The 17,676-nt window shown below is 54.3% G+C and overlaps 1 long non-coding RNA gene across 1 annotated transcript; it reads right to left on the bottom strand.

The window, feature by feature from the left end:
- Positions 1-10,572: 10,572 nt before the first annotated feature.
- LOC113959071 lies at positions 10,573-14,075 on the bottom strand. The gene is made up of 3 exons (XR_003531690.1): positions 13,958-14,075; positions 11,579-11,732; positions 10,573-10,775 (listed from the first exon to the last, which is right to left on the bottom strand). It is a non-coding gene; the product is annotated as an uncharacterized LOC113959071 (long non-coding RNA).
- Between the last annotated feature and the right edge of the window lie 3,601 nt (positions 14,076-17,676).

Here is a 17,676-nt window from a genome sequence, read left to right as displayed (position 1 = left end):
GTTGTAACTCACCTCAGAGCTCTGATGGAGCCCAAACATGAAAATCTTTTGATTTTTGCTGCTGAGGTTTAGATCAAAAAAATCTTAAGTGTCAAATGCGACACCTGTAGAGCTTCAGGAGAAGTCCTGGGTGCTACAAGGAGTTCAGTGCTCTCAGGCACATGGTGGGTGTCTTGGGGGTGCCCTGTGCAGGGCCAGGAGTTGGACTCAATGACCCTTGTGGGTCCCTTCCAGCTCGGGGTATTCTGTTCTATAATTTTATTCTCTGTTTCTCTGAGCACACAGTTAAACAGCAGAACTCGTTGCCACAGGACTTCCTGGGAGTCAGGAACATGAGAGGGCTCAAAAAGAATCAGGCCTCATTGAAGACAAGAGATTTAACAATGCCTACTAAACACTGGGATCTGATGGAAACTTCCAGGTCTGGACATCCCCTGTAAGAAGCTGAGCTGGAAGCTCAAGAGTGCAGCAGTCTGAGGGATGTCTCTGCTCCTACTGCATAGGCCACCTTTCCTAGGGTATCACAGAGCCATGGAATCTCCTGCATTGGAGGGGATGAGCCACAAGGATCATCGAGTCCAACTCCTGTCCCTGCACAGGACCATGCCCAACAATCCCCCCCTGTACCTGAGAGCATTGTGCAAACGCTCCTTGAGCTCTGGCAGCCTTGGGGCTGTGACCAATACATTTATATTTATATTATTTACTAACAATGGTATATTTATCAACAACCTGGAAAGGTAATGTCAGTCTCCCTGCTGAGGGAGAGGGAGACTGAGCAGGGATGGAGTTTGGTCTCAGCTGAAAAGGCCAAAGTTGATTCTTTGCTGCTTTACAGAAGCAGCAGCTCAAAGCTGTGGAATTCCTGTCCAGACTCCACCGGAGCTGGGAAGAGCTGCAGGGGGCAGGGGCAGCAGGACAGAGAGGCTGTGGCTGCCCCATCCCTGGAAGTGTCCAAGGGCAGGTTGGACGGGGCTTGGAGCAAACTGGGCTAGTGGAAGGTGTCCCTGCCTGTGGCAGGGGGTGGAACAAAATGGGTTTCAAGATCCCTTCCAGCCCAAACTATTCTGCGATTCTCTGATTTAGGTTGGTTTTGGTTCAGTCTGGGCAAGATTTGCATGCAATCCTGCTCCTGTTCCCACTGCTCTCCCTACTCCAGCTGAGCTCTAACCTTTGGAGAGGACTCTGTGCCTTCCCTGATGACTGTGCAGCCCCTGGAACAGCAAAGTCCTAAGCAGGAGAACCTTCAGCTGGAAGTCAGTCACACCTATTCAAGAGACCCTAGAGCAGGTTGATGCCTCTACTGGTGGAGCAGATGATGTGAAGAGGCTCAGAGATGACTTTAGGTCCCACAAGGAGCTCCAAGTGCCTGTGCCCCACCACCCTAACCCTGCTCAGTGGCAAAAATCCCAGGAGCTCTCCCTGCAACGGGAGCAACAATCTTTTCATCTGGCATCCCGGGAAAGCTTGCTTTGCAGGAGGCCCTGCCAGGCTTTCTGCAGCATTTCCTCCAGCCAGGCCTGTCCTCTTGCCTTCCCCACCAAGGAACACTTTGTTCCCAGACAGCTAATGACCCACTTGCCCATAAAACGGCATCAGGTTATTTGTCCACTCCTCTTCCACCACTCAGCTGCTCCTGGCCTGCCGAGCTTGTCGGGGCCAATTTCGTTGGCTTTCCCGTGGAGGCAGTTTTCCCTCTCTGCATGTGTTTTCTGTTCTGAGCACAGCACAGTTTCAACAGGTTTTTGATGCTGTTGTTGTTGTTGTTTCTGACCAGAGCTGCTGTTATGAAATGCATCCTCACGGCCCTGCCAAGGCCCCGGCAACGGAGAACCAGCTCCGTTTGACGCAGGAGCAAATTGAGACCATTTGGTACTTGGGGGCACTGGACATCTTATTCAATCTGCAAGGGAGCTGGGAAAAGAAATGAGTTTCTCTCCCCCCCCCCCCTCCTTTCAATACACTCATTTATTTCTGCAGAAACAGACTGTTTCTCTCCCAGTCTTCCCTTTTCCCTAATTTTATCCATATGCCGTCCAAGATGGACATGGAAAATCACTTGCCCGTTGCTCTCAGCAGATGCCTGCCACAGTTGGGTCAATAAATGAGCCTTAGGGACACAAGCTGTCCCTTGCACCCTTTTGCCAGGGGCAAAGCTCCTCGGATGGCAGCGGACCCAGAGCAGCCCAGGGCCAACCCTGCGAGCCAGCACAGGGCAGAGACCGGCAGCTGGTGACGGAGCCAAACTGCACGGGGGAGCACCCCCTCTTCCAACACACCAGGGGGGTTGAGGCCTAGGGGAGGAAGGAGGCTGCAGATCCCCTACCAAGCAAGACCTTCTCCCCCACGGAGAAGGGGCCCACGTCCAGGTCCCAGCTGTCGTGTGAGGTCTGGGCGGGCGTTTCTCTCCCCTCTCCACTCCCCAACGGAGCAGCTCGTTTCTCAGGGAATGGTGCCAGCGGGGAGAGGTGGTGGGAGAGCTGGACACAGCTGTGCTGCCAGCACCCCTCAGACGGTGCAGGCAGGACACACCACGGGCCAGCCCAACACCAGCTTGGCTGGACTTGAGGCTGCACAGGACCAGCCACTCCTGTATCCAGCACATGCCCAGGCAGATCCCTCACTCGAGGCCACGTTTCCATCCCAAAAGAGATAAAAGGGATGTTCTGGGTGGAGAACAGTGCCAGTTAAATCACAATGGGAGAGAGACAACCACACAAGCCACTCCACAAGCTGCAGAAGGTGGCAGATCAAGCAACACATCTTTCTTCTTATCCTGGTAGCAGAGAGGAGAGCAAAGCCTCCTCTCCATGCCCTGCCATTTAGGACATTCCAGGGAGTTGGCTGCCCCAAGAGAGATGCTGTTCCCCGTTGGATTCTTCACAGCCTGGACTACAATGGCTTTGTCCAGCCTTCAGCATTACGTAGCTCTGAGCTGCTCCTCGAGACTTGGACACCAGGGACTGGCCCTGAGGAGCCTTTGCACCCCACCAAGAGTTTTATTAATGGGGACACCCTGTTTTACCACACACAGTGCTGCCAATCCCAAGAAAAGAAAATCCATCCATTCTGGGGGCGTTGGTGGCAGCGCTTTTGCACCACTTGGCCTTCCCTAGAGAAGACCCCAGTGTAAAGGCTGGGTTGTAAATCATTTTCACACATGTTAATGTGTCTGGTTTGGCCAGGGAAGAAGGGCAAAGAGGGAATTACATGTATATTGTCTTTAAACATTGTATAATGGCTTCCCACTGCCAGAGGGCAGGGTTAGATGGGATATTGGGAAGAAATTCTTCCCTGGGAGAGTGGGGAGGCCCTGGTACAGGTTGCCCAGAGAAGCTGTGGCTGCCCCATCCCTGGAAGTGTCCAAGGCCATATTGGAGCAACCTGGGCTAGTGGAAGGTGTCCCTGTCTACGGCAGGGTGGGAGGAATGAGGCAGTCTTAAAGGTCCCCTTCAACCCAAGCCTCCTGTGGTTCTATCTTTCTATAATAACTCTAGGAAACCTCCCTATGAGCTCCAGGAAACCTCCCTTTTCAGGCAGGGTCTGGATCTGCCTGTCCTTGCCTCCTGCCATGGATGAAAGCAGCTCTCCCTGGAATAACTTCTTAAAGGATGTCCACCAGTGCAGCTGCCCTGCTCTCCTGCAGCCAGGAACGCAGTTTCAGAGGAGAGCTCATTTAGGAGGAGGCAGAGTTAAGTGACAAAGACATCAGGCTTATCAAGGTCCAGCTTGGGACAGTGGGAGGAAACGCAGCAGCCAGAGCACATGCCAATATTGTTAATGCCTTTTTGGTCTGTATCTTGGACAGGGTTTATTTTGGCAGCTGCAAAGCGTGTTAAAAACCCACGTCCTTGTTGTATAGATTGCACAGACTGTTGGAGAGAGCCAGAGCTACTGGAGCAGGGATGCTCTGACAGCAGAGCCCAGCCCTCACCTGGCAGAAATCCACCTGGCTCCAGCAAATCCAAGGGCACCACATCGATTTACACCAACTGAGCAACTGCATCCAGTTGTTTGTTTGGTTTTCTGACATCTCCTTTGGGCTCCTCCTGCTGAGTTATGGGAATGGTGGGGTTTAGATGTCACAGTGCTATGTGATTGTCACCCAACCACGTCCTGTAGCAGTTCAGCAACATGTGACAGGCTCTCCCAGGGCCTAAACCTCCCTGCTAGCACCAGTATGGCTTTCTCAGCTCTGATACCCCCAAAATTCTGAAGGGATCAGGCAGTTCAAACAGTTCCAGGAGCAAACACTTGGAAGTGAGAGGTCTGTTTGCCAACAACCAGCCAAGCAACTTTCCTCCCTCTCCTGGCACTTCTTCTGTAAAAAACATTGTTTTACAGGGCTAAAACTAGAAACAAGTGGATCTGTTTTCTGATTCATGGCCAAAAGATGTCAGGGATTTCTTGATTAATCAAAGAGAATGGGAGAGATGAGTTGATAATGCAATCTCAAGCACACATCCATCTCTTGCATGTCAGAGAGGGGTTGCTCCAGTCCATGAGCCATCCGTGGTGGTGTCCTAGAGACATTCTCCTCAGCAGGGCTGTGCTTTCTGGAGAGGTCAAGGTGCTGGCCACCATGTGGATGGAAAGTACATGCTCTGGCCCTCACTGATCTGCTGGAAAGCTCTGTTCTTAGCTACTTTGATCCAGGAGGTAACCAGCTTATTTCCTGCTGAGCCAACCAAAGGGATGAGTGTCGTGACAGCCCAGATAAAGTTTGGGTTGGAAGGGACCTTAAAGATCATCTTGCTTCGACCCCTGCCATGGGCAGGGATACCTTCCACTAGCAGCCTGGCTTTGGACACTTCCAGGGACAGACAGGCACCTTTGTGGGCCCATGGGAAAGTGATTCCAGGAGGCTTTGCTCCTTGTGAGCTGGGGATACCACAGCTTACATGATCTGGGGGGGGGGAGCTGCCATTGCCATGCTGTGGTTCCTCAGTCCTAGTGCAGCTGGGAATCTCTGGTTGGAAAAGCCCTCTAAGACCATCTAGTCCACCATTCCCTCGGCACTGCCAAGCCCATCACTAAAATGTGCTCCCAAGTGCCACATCCTCACATCATTTGAATGCCTCCAGGGATGGGGACTCCACCACTGCCCTGGGCGGCCCCTGCCGATCCCTGACTGCCCTTTTGGTGAAGAATTTTTCCCTAATATCCAATTTAAACCTTCCTGGCACAGTTGGAGGCCGTTTCCTCTCCTCCTGTCCCTTGTTCCCTGGGAGCAGAGCCCGACCCCCCCCCCCGGCTCCCCCCTCCTGTCAGGGAGTTGCAGAGCCAGAAGGTCCCTCCTGACCCTCCTTTTCTCCAGGCTGAGCCCCCACTGCTCCCTCAGCCCCTCCTCATCAGTCCTGTGCATCTCGGGCTTTCTTATTCCAGCAGCACAAGAGCCGAAATCGCACCCATCGTGTCGCTATTGGTCGCTCGATCTTCGCTCCCCCCACTCTTCCTCCTGCCGCCCCCATTCCGTTCCACATTTTTCGCATTTCTGGGGATTGTTTTTCCCCTCCCGGTGCTGCCTGGAGCTCGCCCAACAGAAATAAACGCAGCCTGACCATCGCTGGTGGGGCGAGGGGCAGGAGGTCACACTCTCGGTAAATTTAGCCTCTCACTGACAGATTTATCCTCCTTAATCAGAACCAAGTGGAGTTTGCGAGGTTTGTTTTTGTGGACTGAACTTCCCCAAAGTCAGCGCGCGCACACCTCCCCCGCCCTCCCCAATTACATAAATGCCTTTAGTTAAGAGCTAATTTCCTGGAGTGTGTGCCAGCGCTCTCTCCAAGCAAACAAAGCAAAGACCGACAGCGTGGAAAAAAAAAACCAACACAAAACAAAACCAGTGAAAGGAAGATTATCCTAATAAAAGGTGAGGAACGAGGTGACAAAGGAGCTTTTCCCCATTTCTCCTCCTTCGTTTGCACTTACAAGATAAAGCAGGGATGGGGAGCACCTTTCCAGCCTGAAAGGCCGAGGTCTGCCAGCCTTGTGTAACAGCATCGGGAGCTCGCTGTGAGGAGGGGTGTTGGTAAACTGGCTCTGTCTGAACTCGTCTGGATTCCACCAGACCTTGTCGCCATCCAGCATGATCCAGAGAAAGGCCCTTTTAGAATCCCAGAATCCTTAAGGTTGGAAAAGACCTCTAAGATCATCAAGTCCAACCATCAGCCCAGCGCCACCACCACAGTGCCCTTGTGCCACATCCACACACCTTTGGAACGCTTCCAGGGATGGTGACCCCACCACTGCCCTGGGCAGCCTGTGCCGGTGCCTGACAGCCCTTTCTGTGGCAAGCACAGCCTCAGGATCTCACCACAGCTGGCCAGGAGTTGTCTAACACAGGTACTGAGCCTTCTTGGACGCTGTGATTTGTCTTTCCCCCTGTCACAGAGAAATAAGGTTTTGATCAGAAACTAAAAGGCAGGAGAGCCTGGCAGGTTCATCAGCTTCTCTGCTCCTGTCCTGTCCTCATCCAACACTGGCACTGCCAAGGCATCCTATCCTGCCACAGGCTTGGATCAGCACAGGGGGCTGATCCAGGTTGGCTCCACAGTCCTCTCCTGGGAGCAATTTGGAGGCTGTGTGGTAGGAGAGACTTTGTGGACATCTCCCTTCGTGGGGCTCCTCCTCTACATCTGTCCACAGTCTTGCTTTAACATTTCCCTTTCGTTTTCCTTCCCACCACGCTATTAATTAAGAACATTCCTAACATGTGCCAGCCTGGAATGTGTTGTAATGACCATTTTTTTCTTCTGTTTCAGTTTTAACAATTGTTTTTATTGAGCTCCTAAAATGCAACCAAGCCCATAAAGAACAGATTGGAAGAGGAAAAGTTGAGTTCAGACTCTGGTTAGGTTCGATAAACTTCCATCAGGTCTCAGGGCAAGGGGACCACCAAACTGGCTTTAGATGGGACCCAAATACCTATGAAGGAGCTGGAGGCATCTGCATCATACCCGGGGCAGGAGGAGCCCCTCCACAGCTTGTCCTGGGAAAGCCTGAGGCTGAGGACACTTCAGGGTATCCCCACAACTCCCCGCCCAGCCCATCTGAGGATCTCTGCTTAACAGAAATACCTAGGAAACAACCCTTGGAAAACACAAACCTGGCACGAGTGGGTCTGGGACGGGAACTCTGCCTGGATTTCTGAACGCCCTGGGGGTGTCAGCAGGCGGAGATGAGCCTTGGGCAGCACTCACAGCCCCAGCTGTCTGCTCCTCCAGCCCAGGAGAACCTCCCAGTGCACTGGGACCACGCACAAATTTAGGTGAGGTTGGCTTTCCATCATAATACCATCAACATTTTTTTTCCCCGTTGCTGCAACAAGGATGAATCCTTCTGTGTCCTTGTAGTTAGGTCAGCCCAGAGGCATTGCCTAAGCACCAGGGAGCTCAGCTGGGCAGAAAGGAGAGAAATTCCCTCTGCTAAGAGAAACTGCAGGAGAGGGAGGCAGCAACGCAGAGGGGAGAGGTGCACTGACATATTTTGTGGATTAGCACGGGTTGAGATGGAGTCCCAGCCCTGTGACATCATTAATCCAGATTAGGCATCTCCCTTTGTGAAACTCCCAAGGAGCCACCCCAGTTTGCAGCTCTGTAGCAGGGTTTTTTCCCCCCCTTGCCCTGTTTGGGTGAGAAATAACTGCCTGTATTCAGGACAGAGCAGCTTCTGCTGCATTTCAAAGCTCAGCCTACAGCTGCCTGGATGCCCTCGGGTGCTGGGGATGGGAGCTTCTCTCTTTGCCCCTCAAACAGAAGTGGTTACCTGGGGGTGATGCAGATGCCAGGCTCTGCCAGACCCAACTCCAGCTGGGAGGGGGAACTGCTCCTTCCGCAGCAGTGGAGCTGCAGTGCTGCAAACATCAGCCCAGATGTGCTGCCAGAGCTCACTTCAGCCCACGTTCCCCACTTCCCCCAGCTCCCAGGGGCCGTACTGGACCAAGCGCTTCTCCCCTGCCTGGAGACAGGTCCCACTTCCCAGAGGACGAGCTGGGAAGGTAAATTTCGGTGTGGTTTTCTTCCCTTCAGATGAAACTTCCCCTCGTTTCGCCTGGAAAGCGAGCACACGTGGGGCTATTTTTACCCGGGTTTATTTTTAGCCCGTCTTTCCTCCGTCGCCTCTCACGTGGCTGCTCGGGAGGGGCCGCGGCTGGAAGGGCACGTTCTGCCCCTGCAGCTGGGCAGGGCTGGGGGCAAACACAGCACAGCACCCCTCCATCAATCCCTGCTCCCAGCACTGCTCCCAGCCCACAGCTGTTGTTCCCAACCCACCCTGCTGCCCACGGCACCCCCCCTGCCAGAGACACCCCCACCCAAACACGCTCCCGTCCCGCCCTGAGGGACCCTCAGTGCTGCCCCTCCCCGTGCTGGACCCACGGTTTGGCCACAGGAAGGCAAAAGGCCCCTCTGGGACAGAGCCTTCTCTGCCTGGCCCTGCCTTCAAGCCAAGCAGCTGGGAGAGGGGATTGGGGCGATCAGGAGCTGCTTTGGCCAGGGCTGTGAACACCCCTGGGCAGGGAGGACGCTGCCCAGCGGATGCTGTGGGTCCGGGGATGTTTTTGGTTGGGCTGAGCCACGGGCAAAGCTCTGGGCTTCACTCCTTAGGGGAAATGCAAACATAGCCTTGAGCCTTGGTGTGTTTTCCCAAAGGGGAATCTCGCTGCTTCCCACCAGCATGACTAACCTCCCCCACGGCTGTGTGGTCCAGCCAGCAGCAGCTGGTCTGGAAGCTGCACTGGGACTGCGGGTGAGGAGGGGGAAGGGGAGGCAGAGGAGGTTGGACCTCGCTCAAGAGACTCTCGTGTCCCAGAGCTGCCTCTCACCCTGCCATCGGCTCCCAGAGCATCTTCCCAAGGCTGCTGCTGACTTCCATAAGGGAAAACGCAGCCTCTCCATCCCAGTCCATCCTGGATAACAGCGTGTCACAGTGCCCACGGTGCCACTCTGCCCCCGGTGCCAGCCTGCAGCATGCACTGGCAGGTCCCCCGTTACCATGGCAGTGCTGTCAAGGTTCAGATACTTTCCTCCATCCCAGTTTATCCTGCTGTTTTATTTCCCCCACCACTCCATACTTCAGGGAGGGCTGGGATGCAGCTCGGCTGTCAGGGCCCCGCTCACATTGCATGAAGTCCTTGCTGGGGAATAACAGCATTAGATCTCTTGTCACCACAGAGGCAAAGCTGGAATCAGTGAGCAGATACTGATAAAGCCTCTGCTGTCTCTTCTCATTAGACTTAATCACAGGGAAAAACCCAAAAGGCCTGAAATATTTTTGTTAAGTGACAGGGATTTTTTTTGTTGGCCATTATTTTAAAAGAAAAGCTCCCCATGCAGAGGGGACAGCTGTGGGTACATCTCCTTGTCGCTGCGGGGCCCCACTCATAACCCACCTTCCCAGGGCAGACCCAGCATCACCCTTCCATGGATGGCCCTGCCCTGGGAGTCCAGCCCACACCAAAATCCAGGCACCTGGGCAAGCAGGAAGCCCCCCAGGAACATCTCCCTGGTTCCTTTTCAGCCAGGTGCTATTTCATGGAATCACAGAATCACAAAGGTTGGAAAAGCTCTCTCAGCTCATTGAGCCCAACCCCTAACCCAGCACTGCCAAGGCCACCACAGCCCATGTCCCCAGGTGCCACATCCACGTGGCTTTCGGGCGCTTCAGGGATGGGGACTCCACCACTGCCCTGAGCAGACTGATCCAACCCCTGACTGTCCTTTTGGTGAAGAAATTTTCCCCAATATCCAATCTAAACCCCCCCCGGTGCAACTTGAGGCTGTTCCTTCCCTCTGGTCCTGTCCCTTGTTCCCTGGGAGCAGAGCCCAACCCCCTCCGGCTCCCCAATCCTGTCAGGGAGTTGTAGACAGTGAGAAGGTCCCCCCTGAGCCTCCTTTTTCCTGGTGGCCTCCATCCAGCTTCTCCATAGCAACATCTAGACATTCAATATAGACGTGTCCCAAAACCGCCTTTGCTAAATGCCACCTCTCTCTACCACAGAGAAGCATTTTCAGGGAAAATCCCAGCTTGATCCCAGGCTGGGTGGTTCGTGTTCATGCAATGACAGCAGCTCACCTTTAGCTGGTATTCTCAGGCTCTTTCCTACACTGCCATTGCCCCAATCCTTGTGCATCCAAGTCCTTTTAGCCTCTGGTGGGATAGGACAGAGATGAGAGACCTAAAGGGGAGGGACTTTGGACATGGGCATGGAGTGCCAGGACAAGAGGGAATGGCTTCCCACTGCCAGAGGGCAGGGTTAGATAAGACACTGGGAAGAGATGAATCCCTGTATTAAACAGAGCTTTCAGTCCCTTGGAATCCCTTATCCAAGTTCTGAATCCATGGAATTGGGGAGCTGGGTGCATGGGTCGCTGTCCTGCCCCCGGGCAAGCCCTGCTTGGGGTTTTTCTACTTGCCATCCTTGATTTACAAGAGTGGTGCTTTGGCTGAGGATGCTGATGAGCTGATGTTGGGACACGGTTCCAGGAAAGGCAAATCCATTAATCAAAGTGCTCCCAGTTCGAGGCAGCTGAAGCACCAATAAATATCGAACAGAGCGAGTGAATCAGACTCCAAAGTAGTTTAATAAATAAATGGCTATTAAAAAAATATATATCTGCAGATGCCCGTGCCAACCCTTCTGGAGTCCCAGTCCAGGTCTGAATCACAGCTAAGAGTGCCCAGCTCCATCCTCCCAGGCTGACATCCCAGAGGATAAAGGTCCAAGGCACACTGCAGGCTGCACAGACGTGGGTCAATGGGAAGGGAAGTGCTGTCTGGCAAAGAAACGAGCTGCTAATTTATTGAAATGCTTTGGAAAATAATTGCATTTGGAAGCCTTCAGCTGTCCTGGGTTTGTGCCTTCGTGCAGGACTGGAACTTCAAGAGATGGGACATAAAAGGGAGTGGAAAAGCAAAGAGATCTTTGAAGCTGGGGCAGGAGAGCACGCGATCAAACGGAGCCAAACTCCCAGCTCCCACCCCACGCAGGCAAAGCTTTGCAGCTCCCATGGACGAGCAAATTGGGAACAAATCAGCCCTGTTTGTTTTCATGGGGGTGAGAAACACCTCCTAACCTGGCAGCAATTCCTGTTCCTTCAGACAGCTCGCTCTCAGCAAGCAGGATGCGGGGATGGGACCCTGGGAGGGAAGAGTGACCACTCCACCCGCTGTCTTGGCACGTGGGGTGGGTCACACACAGGGTCCTGCCCCACGGATATCTCTGATTTCAGGGCTTCCCAGTTGTCACCAACATCCTCCCCAGTGGGTGCCTGCTGTCCTCCATCTACAGTGGGAATAGGGGGCTGGCTCGGGGAGGGCTGTGGAGGTGCTGCAGTGAACTCCAGCAGAGATCTGGTCTCTGAAGTGCTTTGGTCAGACCTGTTTTGGTAGGATCCTTGTGGATCTCGAGGATCCTTGTGGCACAAGCTATGGAGGAACAGGTTGCTTTTAGCTTTCCTCTGCAGCAGTGACAAGGAAGATGTGATAACTGCTGTGATTCCAACACAAAAGTGTTAGGGAGCTGTAAGATCAAGCAAACAAAACAAAGCCCCAAAGATCAAAAGAGTTGCAGTTTTACCTGGATGCTTCCAAGCCATTTGCTTCTGACGCTGATGAGTGAGTTTTGCCTGGTTTGGGTCCTGGAGTGCCAAGGAGAGGAGAGCAGAGGCAGTGAAGGTGTCCACAGCATCATCCTCTCCCACCTGAGTCTCCCTGCCAGCATCTGCTCCTGCCTGCAGAAGGTGTAACCTCGTCTAGTGGAAGGTGTCCCTGCCCACGGCAGGGATTGGAATGACATGGATTTTAAGGTCCCTCCCAACCCAAACCACTCTGGGATTCTCTGAAGGTGCAGGAGGCTGTGAGCATGGTCCCAGCCCCCTGGAGAGGAGCAGGCTCCAGAGCCCAGCCAGTGTGACACGGACCTCTAGTGACTCAGGGGACACCCCCATTCCCCACATCTGAGGTAGACACACATGGAGATGGAAAATGTCCTTGTGTCCTTGCTGTCCTTGTGCAGCAATTCCCAGGTGAGTTGTGGGGCTGCTGGTGGTGAGCTGGGTGGCACTGCCAGGCTCTGGATGGGAAAGGGAGTCCTCATCCTGTGCCATGGCTTGTCCCCCAGCCATCATAGAAGGGTTTGGGTTGGAAGGGACCTTAAAGCTCATCCAGTCCCACCCCCTGCCATGGGCAGAGACACCATCCACTATCCCAGGTTGCCCCAAGCCCTGTCTAACCTGGCCTTGGACACTCCCAAGGATGGGGAACAGATAGAGCAGGATGAAAAGCAAAGGGGAGAGAGCAGCCCCGGAAAGGGCCGAGGAGGGAATGAACACAATTCCAGCCTCATCATCCCCAGCTCCCTCTCTGTCCCAGGCTCTCCCACAGCACTTGCACTGAGGAGAGGGCAGAGGACAGATGGGGTCACTGCTCCAGCAGCACAAAGAGGGGTTCAGAGCTCTTCCCACTAGAGCTGCCTGGCTTCCCTCCCCCCTCCCAGTGGGTCCACTCAGTGCCACCATCCCCATCTTCCTCTTGGGCCATCCTCTGGATGAAGGTCATTGCACAAAGCCACAGTAATTGCCCTGCCTTGGAGGGCTCTTCTGAAAATCAGCACATTCAGGAAAAGCATCTTTGAGGTGCCCAGTGGATGGGGCCATCCCGGTCCCGGGGACAGAGCTCGTATTCAGGCTCTGCAAACAACGGGGCATTCAGCAGGAATGAAGGGACAGTAAATTCAGAAGTGAGGGGGGGGGGGAAAAAAGCATCTTTTCACACAGTTTGCCTCGAGGAACTCAATGTCATATGATGGGGCCAAGGGACTTGTGGGATCAAACAACTGCTGAGCCGACCTTGGCTATTGGATTATCCAGGGCAAAAAATAAACTCCATTAGAAACGGGAAAGCTCAGTGGGTGAGCCACACGTGAGCCCCAGAAACCACTCGGGCTGTTTTGTCCATCGAGGACCACGCTGGAGAAGACTTCCTGAGGAGAGACCACCTTTTCTGGGAATGGGTTCTAGGGAGTAGCCTGGATGAGGGCTCCAGGACTTCCTGCAGCTTTCCCTGAGGATCCTGGCACCAGCTGAGGAGTCAGTAAGAATCCTTTGCCAGCCACAGTGGCAACCAGCACTCTCACCACAAGGATGGCTATCAGTATTCTCTCCTTCCAGCCACTCCTGGAAGATTTTCCTTGTAGCCATTCATGTTGTTACTGGGAAGATCTTGGCTCCTCATTTCTGCACCTGCCCTGCAAGGAGCTGCAGCCATCATTCAAACCATGGGATCATGAAAGGGTTTGGGTTGGAAGGCTCCTTAAATCCCATCCAATTCCACCCCGTGCCATGGGCAGGGACACCTCCCACTGTCCCAGGTTTCTCCAAGCCCCATCCAACCTGGCCTTGAACCCTTCCAGGGTTGGAGTCTACAATCTCTCTGTGCAACCAGGTGCTGGGATCAGCTGTGAGGGCACCTGCAGCTCAGCCCACATCCCAGCCTGTTTGGATGGCATGAGCAGGAGTGGCTCGAGGCCCAGGCCTGGCTCAGTCCTTCCCTGATGCAATAAATGGACCTACAGCAGTAGTGGGCTTGATTATCAAAACCAGGAGGAGTTGGGAAAAAAAGGAAGATAGGAATACACCGTCAGTCAGGATGAAACTGGGGCTTGGAAAACTCAACTCTCCTTCCCAGTCTCGTTTTATATCAAAGGTTTGATCTTTTGCTTGAGGGGCAATGTCGAGATTTTTTTAATAGAAGTACAGTTGGCAAGAGGGATGGAGACTTGTGCTGGGAACTTGGAATAAAACATGTTGTTTCCCTTTTAAACTGCAGAGGGAGAAGGCAGGGAAAGGTTTAGAGCAGAGGAAGAGCTGGTGCAGTAAAATATTACCTCCAAACCCAAATATGCCAACGAAAGCCTCCAAACATCTTCAATTACTGAAGTTTCCTTATTAGTACTCACAGTATGTTAATTCTTCCCTTGGGTACCAGCGATGCCGACTTGAGAGCACAGCCTGGAGAGGACTGGGGATGCTGGTGGAGCTTTCCTTGCTGGATTGAGCCATCCCAGCACATTCCCAGGCTGAGGCTTTTCAAGCTGCACCACTGTGCGCTGCAGAGCTGGGGAAAAGAGAGGAGGTCAGGCAACCCCAGCTCTGCACCTCTGCAGGTTGGGCTTCTCTTTTTAAGCTGGTGAGACAAATGTTTTGAGAAGACACATTAAAGCCATGGCTGCTTTCTTCAGGGAACTATCAGGCTGATTGTATTTGGCCAGAGCACGGTCCCAGGGTCAGGCTGTCAGCTTCCATTAAGGTTTGGATGTGCATCACCGAATGGAAAGCACTTGGATCCACCGCTGCTCCTTGGATTGCTTTGTGATGAATCCCATCATTAACTCACTCCACTTGGCCTAGTGAAGGTGATAAGGCTGGGGCTGCAGCGCTCCCAGCAGGATCCAAACGACACAGCTTTCCTGGGAAGGGCAGCTCCAGCAGGGCACTGCTCAGTCTCCCTGTTCCCTTGTCCCACTGGGATGCACCTGCCCCAGATTTTGACCCAGGTGGATGGGTTTGGGTAATTAAGGGTAATTAAAGCTAAGCCACGTGTCACTGCTTCACATCTCCTGCCTGAGGCACCAGGCTGTGCTCCAGCACTGCTCCACCAGCACAGCAGGAAATGGAGGTGGAAACTTCCCTCTGTTTTTTAAGCCTCTTGCCCATGGATTGGGCTCCTTGTGACCCTTCCTATGCCATGCCCAGGGGTTGGAACCCCACTGCAGCTGGTGGAACAGGGCTGCTGGGCCCCAGGCTGGGACTGAGCCATCCCAGGCAGGAGCAGGGTGGCACAATGGAATCCGGGCTGCTGGCCTTCTCCCTGGGAATTTGGGTAGAAGGTCTGCTTACCTCTCTAACACATCCAGATCAGGGATTTTCATCCCCCAACATCATCTACAGAAACAGAGCAGCTCTTCAGACTCCTCTGACCACCCCCTTGGTAGGCACATGAAGAGGGGCAGAGAGAGATCCAGACCAGCCACAGTTCCCTCCTCCTCTCCCGAGCACATCCAAGGGGACAGCCAGCCCTTCCCCAGGACATGGGAGAATGCTGAGATCTTTCCTTGGAGACCAGGGAGAATCAGCTCCCCCAGGGATGGGCAAGGGACCCACATGGCAAACATGTGGGACCTGTGCCACAGCTCCCCAGCTGCCCTGGAGGTCTCCAAAGGGAAGAGCACATCCCTGGATAACACTGCAGAGCTGGGAAGATTGCTCTCCCCCTCTTCAGAGCATGTTGTCTCTGCAGTTGCTCTGGATGCTGAGCTTAATCCGCTCAGACCAGTTCCAAGTGTGCCTGCCTTGCATCCCGTTGGCAACAAGGGCTGAGCAGGAACACTTCCCATCTTCTTTGGTTTTATGATCTCATGAATTTATCAAGGGTAATTAAGCTGCCCCTGGTTGAGGCATCCCAGACAAGCTGCTGCAGTCCTGCTCTTCCAGAGCGGCTTCTCCAGGATGAGGAGGGCTTGGCACCACCAGCCCAGGCAGCCCCTCTGCCTGGAAATCCCGCAGCGCCATCGGGCGTGTGGCAGGAGCCTGGGCCACATTCCCAGGACCAGCTCCATGGCTCCTGCTGGAGAGAGAAGATGCAAAGTAAATGCAAACAAGTGCTAAGTGTATTCTCCAAGTATTTAGGGAGCTGAAGCAGGAGGGGTCCTGCTGGGGAACGCAGAGCTGTGTTTTGTGCCTCTCAAGGGCATCAGCGGCTCCCGAAAACGATGGGATCCCCAGGTCTTTGCTGAACCAGCCAGCTGGCTTCTAACATGCAGCTCTGCTGAATTTTCTCTCCAACAAGCTGGTCGAAGTTTCAGGCCCTGCATTAACTTGCACACAGCATTTTGGAAGCCCTGGGAATGGTCACATGTACCGAAAGCCTCTGAGGCACCGCACGGGGCACACCCGCCTCAGGCTGCAGCAATCCCGGGGGTGCCCCAGGATAGCTCCCAGCAGAAAAGACAAGCAGGGTGGAGCTGAAGGCTCTCCTGAGGCGCTGTGGTAGTTTCCCACCCCTGGGGCTCTCCCTTGCAGGGGTTAATTCCAGCCCCAACACACAGCCTCTGCCTTTGTTTGGGCACACCCGGCCTGGGGCTGGTTTGGGCCACAGCATTGCATCCCAAACCACACACGGAGCTGCAGCCACAGACAGCAGGAGCAGCCTCCCCGCTCCCTCCCAGACACCAGGGCTGGTAACGCAGTTCAAAGTTCTCCTCGGTACAAAAACGGGCTTTGAGGGTAATTTGTTGCAGCTTGAAAGCAGCTGAAGTTAATTACAGAGCAATGAAATATCACACTTTAATATTCCTTCATTCCCCTTGGCTGGGCTGCCATTAACACTGCTCTGTTCCGAGGTCTGGACCTGAGTGCTTTCCAATCTCCAGATAACATCCCAGTTACACAGGGGAGAGGCAGGTCATGGGATGCACGATTCACTGGAGGCCAGGAGAGGGGGGAACGGAGCACAGGGCTGCCCGTGGGGACTGGGAGGAGTGTCCAGTGCTCCCCTAATCCCTGCCGGGGGACCCACGGAGCCTCCAGCCCTGTGCTTTCACCTCAACTCCTGTTTGAAATTCAGGCATCTCCTCTCCAGCAGCGCACAGGGCACTCCCACAGGTGATGCTGAGCTCCATGAGCAATCCTGCTGTCTGGCCCAGTGGTCATCCTGGGAAGTCCCCTGGCTGCAGGCCAGCACTCGGCCAGGTGAGCTCTTTACTCACACGTTTCTTGAGCAAGAGCTTGAGGCCAAGGGCATTGCAGGTGTCTCCTCTGTCCTCTGTAGGCCTGGGAAAGTCTGCTGAGAGGAGGGAGAGCAGGAGCCTGAGATGGTCTGTAAGGCAGGCAGAGGAACAGGAGCTGCCCAGAGAAGATGCTCAGTGCCCCTCTTGCCCCGATGCCACTTGGGTGCTTTCTCAGCCTTGGAAACAACACGGAACAAGGCAAACAGGGAACACCAGTGTGGACACAGAGGCCAAAGCACTTGCAAAGAGAACCCGCGTGGCCCACACAAGGGACAGAGCTGGCCCAGGGATGGCCACAGCCACCACTTGCTACAGGGCACCTCAGAGCCAGGGGCACGGGAATCCCAGGGGCCGAAATAGAGTTAAAAGCACAGATTTGAGAGCCTTTTCCACATACTTAGAGCCTTTTCCACACACCCAGGAGCCTTGGCCACCGCAGCCTTCCTTCCCCACGGGGCCTGAAGCCGTTTCTGGCTGCCGTCATCCCGCGGGGCTGCTCCGAGGCACAGGCTGCATTGCCACCTAATGGGATGTGCCGGGAAAGCCCCGGGCGAGCGTCCTGCTGGAACCCAGCACGCCGGAGGCTCTGCGGGAGGTGCAGATGCTTTCGCGCAGCTCCCCTGCACCGGCAGAGATGATCTGGTCAGGATGACCCCGGCGCTGTAACACAAACCAGCACCAATCCAAGCGGGAGCTGTGCCAGGGAACAGCAGCGCCAGGCAGCCGCTCCTGCCTGGGCGCAGGGGGAACAAGGTTTGTTGGCTCGCAGGGTCGTTCTCCCTCCACTGCCCCCGCGGCTCGTAAAGGCTCCTGCCAGCAGAGCACGGGGAGCACTGAGCTCTCCGGGAAGCGGATGTGTGGTCCAGTTAAACACACCTCCTGGCCAAAAG

Source organism: Corapipo altera, unplaced genomic scaffold (genome assembly GCF_003945725.1).
Source record: "Corapipo altera isolate COAL_440 unplaced genomic scaffold, ASM394572v1 354, whole genome shotgun sequence".
Lineage (NCBI taxonomy): Eukaryota > Metazoa > Chordata > Aves > Passeriformes > Pipridae > Corapipo > Corapipo altera.
This window is presented reverse-complemented; position numbering and strand designations above follow the sequence as displayed.